This window comes from Suricata suricatta, chromosome 16, assembly GCF_006229205.1.
Source record: "Suricata suricatta isolate VVHF042 chromosome 16, meerkat_22Aug2017_6uvM2_HiC, whole genome shotgun sequence".
Lineage (NCBI taxonomy): Eukaryota > Metazoa > Chordata > Mammalia > Carnivora > Herpestidae > Suricata > Suricata suricatta.
In genome coordinates, this window is record NC_043715.1 from 12,366,015 (window position 1) to 12,379,714 (window position 13,700).

The 13,700-nt window shown below is 47.5% G+C and overlaps 1 protein-coding gene across 3 annotated transcripts in view; it reads left to right on the forward strand.

Moving 5' to 3' along the window:
• The first annotated feature begins 302 nt into the window (after positions 1-302).
• IL34 (interleukin 34) overlaps positions 303-13,700 on the forward strand; it is a 55,346-nt gene continuing 41,948 nt past the window's right edge. For all 3 annotated transcript variants that reach the window (XM_029924509.1, XM_029924511.1, XM_029924513.1), the window contains exon 1: positions 303-465. The gene's annotated coding sequence lies outside the window, so the exon portion shown is untranslated. The remainder of the gene's footprint in view (positions 466-13,700) is intronic.

The window sequence follows — 13,700 nt, forward strand, 5'->3', positions numbered from 1 at the left end:
CTTCTGCCTACACGTGCCCTCCAATCACTACCTAATTACCTTATTAAGTTTTGTAAGTAGAGTTTTTTAACAGAATAAATGTGTTCTGGAGAAGAGTTGGCTCCTTCTCCTGCCTGGGAGCCAAAATTTGATTATGGGGACTCCTGCCATTAGTTTGCCAGGCGTCCTCAGTGAGGAAACAGTTCCTGGCTGTTCCTCTGGGCTTATAGCCCCCTCCTACCCACGCTCCCAAGGCAGGCTGGGGACACGTGGCCCTGCCCCGCCCTTGCTTGGCTTCAGTTTCTCATTTGGGAGCAGGGAGCTGCAGTGGCCTGCTTTCCCCGCCGTTCCCATCAGTCGGGAAGCCGGATTGTGGGCTGGGGGGAGCAGCAACCTCTCTTCTGGCACCTGCGAGTCCTGCTCCTACACTGGAGCCCCCTTAAAATCAGCAAAGCTCTAGAAGACTGTGTCCTCATGGGTGAACAGGTAAGAAGGCATTCATTTTTTTCTCACATGGTTTTCTCTTCCTGACTTCACCTCAACTTAGCTGCTGCTTTCACAGATCACAGCAAGAGAGAATTGAGCAAGACTTGAAAAAGTCCCAGGCAAGAAGCTGTGAACTATGTCTCTGAAATAGTGCGAATTCACTGCTCTGTGTTTCTTTAGACTTGCAGGAAAAAAGATCCAAATAACCATAAAGCAAGTTACTTTTCCCTGTTCGCTTCTGAGTTTTGTATATCAGAGCCATATTTTTAAGTGGTTGTTATGGGTTACTGGGACCTGCTCCATGCATATTGCTTTAGGTCTTTAGATTTTTATGTAGTCTGTGTGAATTACATGTGAATTACCTTATCAAAAATTGATTTAAAGTTTTTTGAAAGAAAGGGCATGTGTGAGCCTTCCTCGTTCGGATGATATTCTGAAATGAAAATGGGTTCTGTTTTTGCACTTTGCATTTAAATGCACAAAAACCAACTAACTGCTTGTCATTTTAAAGGTTTACGTGGTATCTGCCGCATTAACAAACGCACCCAGCATGAGCAGCCTTTGCCCCTTATTCGTGGAGTTGGGTTGCTTCCAGGTGTTTTGCAATTAGTAATTTGACTTCTATGGACAATCCTGTGAAAATAACCTTTTCTGGTTTTTTAGATATTTTCCCCCTCTTCTTGGAGTTTGTTCTCCATCAAAAAATGAATACTTGGGGCAACGGGCAAGAACATTTTTGTAGCTCAGTTCATGTTACACATGCAGGGCAGCTCATTCAAGAATTATATGCTAATTCCTAATTTCCAGAACCATGATGGTATGAGAGGGTGGGTGAGGAACTTGTTTTCTCTGACTAATTTTCAGGAAGGAGGCAGTCTGCATAGTGGTTAAGACTTGGCCTTTGAAGGCCGGCAAGCCTGGGTGTGTATGAATAGCTGCGTGACCTTGAACTCTCAGCTAATAATTGTGCCTCAGTTAGTTCACATGCAAAATAGAGATTTATAAAAGTTCTTGGTAATACAGGATATGTAAGTCACTGGCACAATGTCTGGCACTTATTAAGTACCCCCTTGGAAGGCTTTTAAAGCCTGGGGCTTTCCCTGGCTCATACTAGTTGGGCAGAATTGAGAAAGTCACCTCAAGGGCATCTTCTTGACTCCCTGACTCTTACCTAGCCTCACTGTAACTGGAGTGAAAGTCTTCTCTCCTGCTACAGAACTTTTTTTTTTTTTTTTTTTTTTTTTTTTTTTTTTTTTTTTTTTTTTTTTTTTTTTTTTTTTTTTTTTACTTAGGCCCCTATCTGTGCTAAGGCTGGAGGGCTAAGTGCCAGAGGACAGCAGGTCAGGTGAACCTCTTTCTGAAGGACCCCAGGCTCTTGGTCTCCTCCTGCCACCTGATCTAGATGTCACCCTTCCATCTCCCAGGCACCTTTGTCAAAGCACAGGTTTACAGGATCCCTGGACAGAGCAGAGAAGTCTAGGGGCACACCTTCTGTTTCCCAGTCTAGTAGGCTATTTGGAGGCCACCTCTGAGGGTCAGTGGAATAAGCACAGGGTGGTCAGGCTGGGTTCCAATCCTGGTTGTGGACAGTCATTGAACTTTTCTGAGCATCACTGTCTTCATCTGTAAGATCGAAATATTAATGTCTTTGCCGTAGAATTACATGAGATAATATAGGTAAAGTGTTTAGCACATAGCGGTGCATTACTGTGGAAGGTCAAAGCCATGCTCCAGAGCTTTTGGGAAGATACCAGAATTCACCATAAAAGAAGGGCAGAAAACTCATGTGCTCATTTTCTTGGTGAGCAGTTTTTTATTGGGCTAGCTGGCCATGGTGCTGGAAACTGGGGCGAGATGCATACGACAAGTTCCATGCGCTTGATACAGGCACACAGCTGTCATGGGAGCGGAGCAGACTGATCAAGGCAGCCTGGGTGCTCCAGGACAGCTCCCTGCTTACGAAGGAAGAATAGTCCATTAGGCAGAAATGGGAGAAAGCTGAATTTAGGGCAGGAGCTGGCAGGGAGGGAGGGAGTTCAAGAGGCTGCAGGACTGGGAGAGTGGGATAGGAGGTGAGAGGAGTCAGTGGGGACTAAATTTTGAAGGTCAAGTGAGAATACGACTTTATCTTATGGATGTGAGGATTTAAGCAGAGTTGGGAATGCCTATTCTGGCAACTTAAGGGGATGGTTTTGGAGGCCTGAAATGGACCCAGCCTTCCATCACGTCTGAAAGGCTTTAAAGGTACCCCAAATAAATAAATGCACAGAGTGGAATTCTTAGGATAGGCTCAGTGTGGGGGAGCCTGACCTGAAAGTTGGGGAGCTGGGTTCTGGGGTTCTCATCCCAGAGTGGGTGGATCTCCTCTTCTGCCTCAGTTGAGGGTTCAGGGCAGTTAGGCTTCCTATAGCTCTTTCCTTCTGGGGGTCTGCAAAATGTCTTTGGAAGCTGAAATTACACCCCCCCAACCCCCCACCCCCGCTCCCTTCACCGCACCTCCCAGGCAGTACTGTCTGGTGGCTGGCCCGGTCCCAGCCTTGGTAAAGGCGTTTTGTTTGAAATGGGTAATATGGCCCTTTAACCCAGGAGACTCCTCGGAAGTCTGAGAACTGTGGCCTCCAGGCCTGCAACAATCCCAGGGGAGTTCTGGGCTCTGGCTGTCTTACACACTTATGCACGAGGGCTATGTCCCATGACTACAGGGTGGTGTCCCCGGGGAACTGAGCTGCATTTAGCCTGGGAACCTATGTCCTGAGCTTCCCAGGGGCTGTTAAGAGAGTTTTATCTATGCATCCCGGCCAGGGCCAATGGCTGTACCTGAAGAACTTCCAATTTTTCCACATCCTCACCAACATGTGACTTTCTGCATGGTGGTTTTGATTTGCATTTTCCTGGTGTTTAGTGATGCCAAGTATCTTTTCATATACCTGTTTTACATTTGTATATCTTATTTGGGGAAATACTTGTTTATATCCTTTGTCCATTTTTTTTCCAGTCAGGTTATTTGATTTTTTGTTGAGTTGTAGGAGTTTTTATATATTCTAGATATTAACTCTTTATCACATTTGTATATGTATTTTTCCATTCCATAGGTTGCCCGTTCATTATGTTGATCATGTCCTTTGATAAACAAAAATGTTCAGTTTTGGTATAGTCCCATTTATCTATTTCTGCTTTTGTTGCCTGTGCTTTTGGTCCCATATCTAAGAAATAATTGCTAAGTCCAGTGTCACAAAGCTTTTTACCTGTATTTTCTTCTATGAGTTTTATAGTTTTGGATCTTTATCTTTACAAGCATTTTAATAGCTTTATTTTTTCATGACATGTTTATTAGGAAAAATAACAATTCAGAAAAGCACAGGAAGAAAAGAAAATCCCAATCCCACCCCTCCTCCAGACATAACCATTCTCTAATATATTACTGGCAACTCTCTGGACAATGCCTTTATTGCTTTCACCTGTACCCTGCACATAACCCACCTGGGGATTTTGTTAAATTCTGATTCCTGAAAGCCTGAGGTGGCCCCAGGGTTCTGGATTTCTAACAAGCTCTTAGGTGATGCTGTTGCTACTGATCAGGAAACCATACCTGAGCATCTTTCATGTGTATACACACACACAGCTCTGTGTCCTATGAGATCATCTACACATGACTTTCTTATAACCTGTGTTTCTCCACCACTCAACCTTTATTGCCACGGAAATGCTGATAAATACGGAGTTCCATTATAATTTATAGTCGCCATATACTCTTCCATCTTGTGGTAGGGTGCTAATTCAGCTAGTCCCTATGGATGAAATTCAGGGTGCTATGAAATTATCATTGTTATAAATAATGTAGTAGCAACCATCTTTGTGACCATGTCTTTGTTTACCCCAAGAGGTTATTGTTACTTTGTGTTTTCTTTTAAGTTTTATTTAAGTAATTTCTACACCCAAGGTGGGTTCAGGATCACAAGCCCAAGATCCAGAGTCGAATGCTCTTCCCACTGAGCCAGCCAGGTGCCCCTTATTTATTTGTTTTTCTAAGAAGCAGATCAGAACTAATGCATTCAAATGTGTTGCTCCTCAAAGGAGTCACGTGGGAGGCTGGATCATTAATCTCAAGGCTCTGCCAGTCAGTCCCCCGTTGGTGGGGGGCAGACCTGTGTAGGAGAGGGAGGGGCAGGATAGGTGTGGCCTCGGGGTAGGACTGGCAGGGGCGGAAGAGGAGGCAGTGGTGCTGGCACAGTCAGCACAGGTCTTCAGCCTGGAATTGTGGATCTAGCGCTCATTTAGTACCCACAGTTATCTGCAAGCTTTGACTTAGTCGTCCTGATTTTACAGAGGAAGAAACTCGGGCGTAAGGGAATTCTAGCTTGCCCACCGTCACGTAAATGGGATATGACAGCACCACCGGGAATGCACCAGGCTCTGCGTCTGAATGCTAGTTGGTTGGGTGACTTCTAAGGCCCACCCTCTGGCCACTGTGGTCTTGGCCCCACTGCATTGGAGAATCTCAAGAGAGCTGCCTGGGTGCCTCTTTAGGTCCATACCCCCTTCCTTCCTGCGTTCCCATCTAGATGCTGTGGAGCAGGTCCTGAACCTTACTCTCTGCTGCAGCCAGATCAGCATGAAAGCAAGCCCTCCTGAAGAGACCTCCCTGCCAAAGACTCTGTGGGCTGGGCAGGGTGAAGCCTTTGTTAGATGCTAATTTCAGAGTCTCCTGGGCCTGGAAGAGCCAGGGGGCTCGGGTGGTTGCCCTGGGGGTATCTTCCAGATCACTGTCTCCTCCCTACCCGGGCCCTGAACAGAGCTCTGTGAGGACATTGGAGGCCCCGGGGTGGTCACTGACCAGCTGTACAGTAAGGATTTACCAGAAGGGGGGCTGTTGAGATTATCATACAGTTGCAGACAGCCCTGAACTTGAATCCCAGCTCTGCCATGTGCTGTCTGTGGGCAAGTCACAGTGCCTCTCCAATCCCACACTGCTCAACTGTAGAGTAGGGATAAAAATAGGCTCTCCCTATAGGTCTTATAAGCTTTAGGATGGCTACCATAAAAAAACAATAACAGGTGTGGGCAAGGATACTGAAAAATTAGAACCCTAGTGCTCTGTTAGTGGGATTGTACAGATGCTATGGAAAACAGTTTGGCAGTTCCTCGAAAAACTAAAAAAAAAAAAACAAACCTATGATTCAGCAATCCCACTGCTGGGTATATATTCAAAAGAAAGCTGGGTCTTGAAGAGATAGTACACCCATGTTTATAGCAGCATTGTTTGCAATAGCCAAAAGGTAGAAGTAATTCAGGTGTCCATCAGCAGAAGAATGGATACGCTAGGTATATATATGTATATATATGTGCAATGGAATCTTACTCAGCTTTAAAATGGAAGGAAATTCTGACACATGCTTCAACTTGGATGAACCTTGAGGCAGCTATGGTAAGTGAAATGAGCCAGACAAGAAATACAAATACTGTATGATTCCACTTTTATGAGGCACTTAGTGTTGTCAAAATTATGGAAACAGAAAGTAGAGTGGTGGTTGCCAGGAACTGGAGGGAGGAATGAACAGTTACTATTTCATGGGTACAGAGTTTCAGTTTCGCAAGATGAAGCGTTGTGGAGAAGGAGGTAGGGTTGGATGCATAACCTTATAAATACTTCATGCCAGTGCACTTAGAAATGGTTAAGATTTTGTTATTTCATATGCATTTTATCACAATTAAAAAAATTTTTAATGTTATTTTTGAGAGAAAGAGATAGTTGGGGCAAGGGAGGGGCAGAGAGAGATGGAGACACAGAATCCAAAGCAGGCTCCAAGCTCTTGAGTACAGAGCCTGACACGGGTCTCAAACTCACAAACTGCAAGATCATGACCTGAGCCAAAGTTGGATGCTTAACTGACTGAGCCACACAGGTGCCCCCACAATTTATAAAATTGAAGAAAAACTATTATATGCCTCACAGGGTTTTGTGAGGCAGTGTATGCGAATTATTGTTAGTGTTAGGTCTGGGGAGATTTAAGACTTTCTGCCTTATGGACCTGGGTGTTGGGGATACGTGTGTGTTCTTGGGAGTACAATTCTGCACGAGATGCTCAGTGTGTGGTTCCGGGGAGACTCCCTGGAGGATTGCCTAGGGCCCTGCTCAGAGTGATCCTAGCGTTTGCAGGGTGGGTGGATTCCAGACACTGGAAAGTCCCTGGCAGAACGATCACTTCCACTAAAGGGCAGTTTGCACAATTTCAGTCCCAATAGAGGACTTGTGATCAGAGCCATCCAAATGTGGAGCACTCCCGTTAGTGGAGGCATGTAAGGGGAGACTTAGCAAACTGCAGAGGAAACTCCTGGATGAGGCAGTGGTGGAGGCAGAGGCTCTCCTAGGCTCTCTGTCTCTCTGATGTGATCCAGTCCAGTCACATATAACAGACCTCTGTGAAGGTGGGACCCAAGTCGGAGGGAGGGAGCAGGCACGTGGGAAGACTTGCTTCCAGCTCTCCCCTAAATGACAGTAAAAATAGCTGCTGCCATTTACTTTGGGTAAGCACTGTGTTAAATGCTCAACAGGCTTGATCTCAAGTTCTCACCACTACCCTGTGCAGTGGGTGCTGCTATATCCCCATTTTACAGGTGGGAACTGAAGGCCCAGGGTTTAAGTCACCTGCTCAAGGTTGCCAATAGATGGGGGAGCTGGGATTTAAACCTAGATCCTCTATGCTGGGTGGAAATCTACAAAACCCGCCTGCCACAAGTTGACTGCTCCCTATCCCCCTGAGCCTGGCTGACAATTCTGGGCCCTGACACTCTCACAGGGATGGATTCAGCAGCCGCCGCCTCCTCTAGCCAGGTGAATCCACACTGTTCCCCCCTCTCTGGCTGGCTCCTTTGCAGAGTTAGGCCAAGCTTGCTTGGGTCCCCAGGGTACATGGATAACACTGTGCAGACAGCATTGGCCTTGACTGGGAGCCAGCCTCTCTGTTGCTCAATGTCCCCCTTCTTCCATTATTGAGAGCCTCCTTAACTATCTTCCGGAGCTTAGTCTATCCCGTGGCTGCTGAGTACATTTTCCTTTTTTGCAAGTGTTTTTTCCAACTTCGCTCTCTTGGTGCCAAGACCTTGTCCACATGATTCAATTTGTCCAAGTTCCCAGTCTAGTACCCACAAGGCAATAAATTCTATCCCTAGTGGTGGCAATACGGTGCCTTCCTCTGTCCTCACAGCTAAGCAGAGGAAGCCTTGGCAGGGATGGTGATTTACCCAGAATGACCCACTTGGCTGGGGTGGCACTCGTACCGTATGGAGGCACAGGGAGCTATCATTTAGGGACATTTCTGTACCAGGCACATTTCTAAGCTCTCACTGAATTCATGAGGAACCTGGGAGATGAAGGACTGTATCATTCCCATTTTAGAGATGAGGAGGCTAAGGGTCAGAGAGGTTAAATCATATGTTCCAAAGCCCAGATTTCCCCCCTCTCTGCTACTGCCCTCGAGGCTCTGTGTCAGCTGTTGATCTGACCGCAGTATTAGTTCCACTCACTGCTTGGTGGAATAACTACATTTAAGCTCTCTCTCCCCCAGCTGCCCTGGGAGTGGGCCTTGGTAGTGCTCTTTTATAGATGAAGATGGTGATTGGGGACTACCCAGGGAGCCCCAGGGGAAGGGGCACACCAGGGATGGGTGGTAGTCCTCTTGGCCTCCCTTGCTCTGCAGGTACCTTGTCACCTCCACCACACTGGATTGCAGGCCCTCCTGCGTGCCTCCTTGGAGGAGCTGTCCCAGGGCCCAGTGAAGCTGTGATTCACAGAGGCCAGCAGACTAGCTGGCCCAGTGGAGGCTGGGCCGGGGCCAGGTACTTTCCTGTGTCTTTCCACAGTTGGGAAACCTTTCTTGAGTGACACTTATGCAGAGGGTGCCTGCTGGTCCTCACTGCCCTAGTTTCTCCCTCCTGGCCAAGGAAGGCCACTCCTCCCCTTTCCCAAGGAAATCACACAGGCAACATAATTTTTTAAACGTTTATTTTATTTATTTTTGAGTGAGAGACAGTGAGCCACAGAGGGGCAGAGAGAGGGAAGATAGAATCTGAAGCAGGCTCCATGCCGACCGCAGAGAGCCCGATCCAGGACTCAGTCTCACGAACCATGACATCATGACCTGAGCTGAAGTCGGATGCTTAACTGACCGTGCCACCCAGGTGCCCCAACAATGCAATTTTTGACTGTCACACTGCCCTGACCAGAGTTCTGGAACCCTTAACCCAACCTGTAAGACCTGACTCTTAACCCCAGAGCGAGAGGCTGAGGCTGGTTCAGGATCTGGGACTTAAACCCTGGGCCTGCAAAGCCCATAACATTGCCTGAGTTACAGCCCCAGGGTGGCTCAGTTGGTTAGGCCTCTGACTCTTGATTGTGGCTCAGGTCATGATCTCACAGTTCGTGAATTCAAGCCCTATGTTGGGCTCTGCGCTGACAGGGTGGAGCCTGCTTGGGAATCTCTCTCCCTCTTTATCCCTCCCCTGCTCACAGGCTCTCTCACAATAAACTTTTTTTTAATAGTTTATTGTCAAATTGGTTGCCATATAACACCCAGTGCTTCTCCCCACAAGTGCCCTCCTCCATTACCATCACCCCCTCCGCCCCACCCCCTCCCCCTTTCGTCCATGGTTTGTTTTCAGTATTCAGTCGTCTCCCTTGATCTGTGTCCCTCACTCTTCCCCGCTCTCTTTCCCCCTTCCTCTCTCCATGGCCCCTGCCAGGTCTCTCCTGTTAGACCTATGAATGCAAACATATGGTATCTATCCTTCTCTGCCTGACTTATTTCACTTAGCATGACACCCTAAACTTTTTTTAAAAAAAAGAAGGTACATAGAGTTCCATAAAGCCATCCTACCCCAGACACATAGTATCTCTTGCTATTAACATATATTATTAGTGTGATACATTTGTTACAATTGATAATGATACATGATTATTAACTAAAGGTCATAGTTTACATGAGTGTTCCCTCTTGGTGATATACATTCTATAGGTTTTGACAACTGTATAATTTATAGATTTATACCAAACTATTTCATTGTTTTGGTTCTAACATAAGTGTTACTGTGTTTTTAATTTCAGATAGGTAATCTATGTGCACAGGAAAAAAATTCAAGAGATATAAAAAATTCAAGATTTACAGTGAAAAGTAGCTTCCCCTCTGTATCTTATTCCTTAGGCCTCTATTTTCAACTATCCAAAGATATTCACAGATGCTATGTTCTTGTGTGTCTTTTTAGAAATTGTATTACATACTCAAGCTCATATGAATATTTGCATTAGTTCGAACATTCATGAGCCTTTGCTGTGGGCCGAGCACGGGAGCTGGGCAAAGAAGGAAAGGACGTCCTGGTCTCATGGAGTTTATATCCGTTAGGGTTGGTACCTCCAACTGTAGGAACTCTGCCTGGCAGGTATTGTTATCCCTATGGGAGGGCTGGGGAACCAAAGGAGGACTGTCTGGGACCACCTGAACTCCCAGAGCCGAAGGAGAGAGGCTGGGCCCTGCTAAGAGCTGGGGGCAGGGCTGATGCTGCTCAAAGCCAGAGGAAGCAGGTTGTGGAAGGAAGGGCTCCTTGCCAAGGCAGATAGGTACAGATGGGGAGGGGGTGAGGAGGAAGCTTAAGGAGGCTGTTGGCCCAGTCTGGGGCCAGAGGACAAGGATTTGGAAATCCTATTTCTAGGTGGCTGCACTGAAAAAAAAATTTTTTTTTCAATGTTTATTTACTGATGAGAGAGAGTGTGTGTGTGAGCAGGCGAGGGGTAGAGAGAGAGGGAGACACAGAATCTGAAGCAGGCTCCAGGCTCTGAGCTGTCAGCACACAGCCCCATGTGGGGCTGGAACTCCTGGACCTTGAGATCATTGACCTGAGCTGAAGTCGGCCCCTTAACCGACAGCCACCCAGGTGCCTTAATTTTAATTCCTTAATTTTGTTTCCTCTCTAGCTTCTTAGACACATACTTCTGGGGGCCAGCCTAACCTTGTTTGACCTTAAGAGAGAAGGGATTTATCCATATTGAGACCAACACTGCCACGGGAGTGGCCAGGGTGTCCCCAGAGGCACAGAAGGTCAGGACAGGCCTGCTATGAAGAGCCAGAGAGTCAGTGGGCGGCTGAGGACTGAGTATCTCAGTGGTCTAGGTCTAGGCCAAGTTGGCTTCCCCACCTGGGTCTCCCTGCCCGGTTGGAGGTAATATTTCTAGACATGGCACTGGACTTTCTCTGGCATCCCACTTCCCACCTGTGCCTCAGGCACTGGAGCCAGTGGATGCCCTGCAGCCGTATGCATGCTGCCCCCCACTCATCCCTCAGCCCTAAGAATTTTCACATTTGGTTATTGTGTGTGCGTCATACATGTAGTAATAATAGGTCATCACTGATCAGGACGAGGGCCAGTGAGTGAAATCTCATTCCTGTTTTACACACGAGAAGTGGGCTCTGAAGCCAGACCTGTACTCCTGCCGCAACACTGCATTGCCTCTGTAGTGTCACAGAGCACCCTCGGGGGCACCGCAGGCAGAGGCACACGCAACAGGAGTCTTTCTCTCCAGCCTGATACCTTTGTACATGAAGCACTTAAACAGCTCAGATGCTTGCTTACCCTCCGTCCGGCTCTGGGTAGTCCTCTGGCTCTTGCCTCTCCAAATGGTGCTGTTTTGGGCCATTTCTCATTTGGTTATATTCTCAGGGCTCACCTTGTAAGAGGAGTTACTCCTTCACAGGGTTCAAATGAGTTTATGGTTTGATTACAAATTGTCAGGTAGGGCCAATGCAGGAAAATTGGAATATTTTATCAATGAACATGTATCAGACATATGTACCTCTTACCAAATGCAGCTCTTTAATTGCTAAAGGCAGAAAGGATTCACTTACATGATGATGACATTCTGTACAAATGTAAACAGTGTGTCCTTCAGCCCCTGCTTCTATTGAATGGCACCAATTTTATTGACTAGATGATGGCTCTTTATACAGTTATATTCCCTGGAATACATATGCCAGGGAAATGCCTGAGAGGCCAGTGTCTTGAAGAGACAGTTCTTAAAAGGATCTAGGACTTTTTTCCATCTAGGCTGGGTTCAAACCGCCTGTGAGAACTGCCCCTCGGCGCCCTCCAGGCCCATGAGCCTCCGTCAGACGCCCCCCTTCCCCACCAGAGGCTACTTCCTTTACCACAGGGCTTGGGGGGACGGTTGGTATTCTTGCCTCCAGCTCCGGCCTCCTTCTCATCTTGCACATCAGTGCTCCCTAAATTAATGTGCTTAGCAGGTCACTCCCCGGCTCAAGAATCGGCACTGGGTCCCTGCTGCATGTCACATCAGTAACTCCTGGGCTTTCAGCACATCTGTAGTCTGGCCTCATCCTGCCTGTTCGGTGTAGATTCCATGACACCCCAGCGCAGCTGCTTTGCTCCATATAAGTAACCTGCCCTTTGCTGTCCAGAGTATCTGCTACGTGGGCCTCTTCTCCATGCCTTGTTGGCTTTACCCCCACTTCTCCTCCTCAGTGCCTTTTCTCTTACCCATTCTCCACCCTTGCACGAAGCCGCCTTTGACCAATAGGCCAATGCCAGTCCATCCCTTCTCCAAAAACCTATGATGTTTGTTGTTCGCACCATAGAGTCTGGCCTTTAACTATCCTGCAGATGTTCTTTTGGCCTGCTTCCAAGATCACCACCTAGACTGTGATTTCTAGAAGAGCAGAGATTGAATCCCCCAGAGTCTAGGATGGGCATATATAGTGCTTGCATACTAGCCATTGGCAGTGAGGTGATGCACATGGAAATACTCTGTAACCCTCGGGCAGAAAAGCAAGTGAATCACAGGGCTCTTGGTGTTCCTATCTTCCACAGATTGTAAAATACACCTTTGTCTCACTTCCCACATTTTAATGTCTCTGAAATCGGGGTCAATGGCATATCATGATGTAATTGATAGTTGAGCTCCCCTTTTTTCTTAGTGGAATATAAAATATTGGTGCATTTTGCAGTCACTTGTGCATTAAACTTGATAAAAAACACTTCCTTGATGGTAACTTACTGGTTGATGTGAGAATCTGTTGATAGTGTTTGTGGATTGGACCTGGGAGAAAGCATTTGGGAAAAGTGAGGGAATGCTGGGAAAGATGAAGGGACACTGGGAGAGGAGGGGGTTCTGGGAGAGATGAGAGATGCTGAGAGGGGTGGAAAATGCTAGGAGAGTTGAGGGATGCCAGGAGAAGTTGGGGATTATGGGAGAGATGAGGGATGATGGGAAAAGTGAGGGGTTCTGAGAGAGATGAGGGATGTTGGGAGAGATGAGGAATGCTGGGAAGTGGGAGATGCTGGGAGAGATGAGGGATGCTGGGAGAAGAGGGGAGTTCTGGGAGAGATGAAGGATGCTGGGAGAAGTGGAATGTGCTCAGAAGGAAAGGGAGGGTACCCTATTGGGCCCAGAACTTCCTGAATCTGAATTAATTCAGCTCTTCCTCTCCTTCGTTCCCCTGTCCCCTGTATATGCTGCTTCGGAGACTGATTACCTGCTAATCGAAATCTTAGCATCATCAGCCCTGGTGGGGTGGTGACGGTGGGCCCTTTCTGTGAGGAGCCTTCTCGTGGGCTTGGCAGAACCAAGGATGTCTCTGACCAGCTAGCTGCTCAGCTGTGAAGGCAAGAAAGCTGAGTTCCCAGCCCTGTGTAAACCCAGACTAGGAGGGATTAGGGGAGACGAAAGAGCAAGGTCCACAGCCTCTGAGGAAACAGAGGGCCAACCCATCCATGGTGACGAGGAATGGCTCCTTTCTAGGCCACTGGCCCCGAGGTCTGGCCACAGTGGCCTGCCTTGACCGGCTCAAGTCATGCATGCAGCCTCTGGGTTCTGAGTCTGAAGTCGCAGGGTGCTCAGGTCCCCCCTCCACCTCCAGATCCTTGTGGGCTCCATCCCCTGAAGTGGGCCTCTCTTGGCCCCACAGGGGGTTCTTCTAACAGCAGAAAGCTGCGGGGTGGGGAGGGGCACGTGGTCTTTTCATTTTGCGTGCAGACCGCCCCCTAATGCAGAGACAGCGGCAAGGCTGTGGGGCCAGACCTACTTAGATTTAATACTTCCTCTCCCACTTGCTACCATGTGACCTTGGGCTAGTTGCCAAACTTTCTGAGGTTTGGTGTCCTCATTTTTTTTGGGGGGGGTAGGTGGCGATTTTAATAATAGTGAAGGGAACTTACATACGAAATTTTTTTTT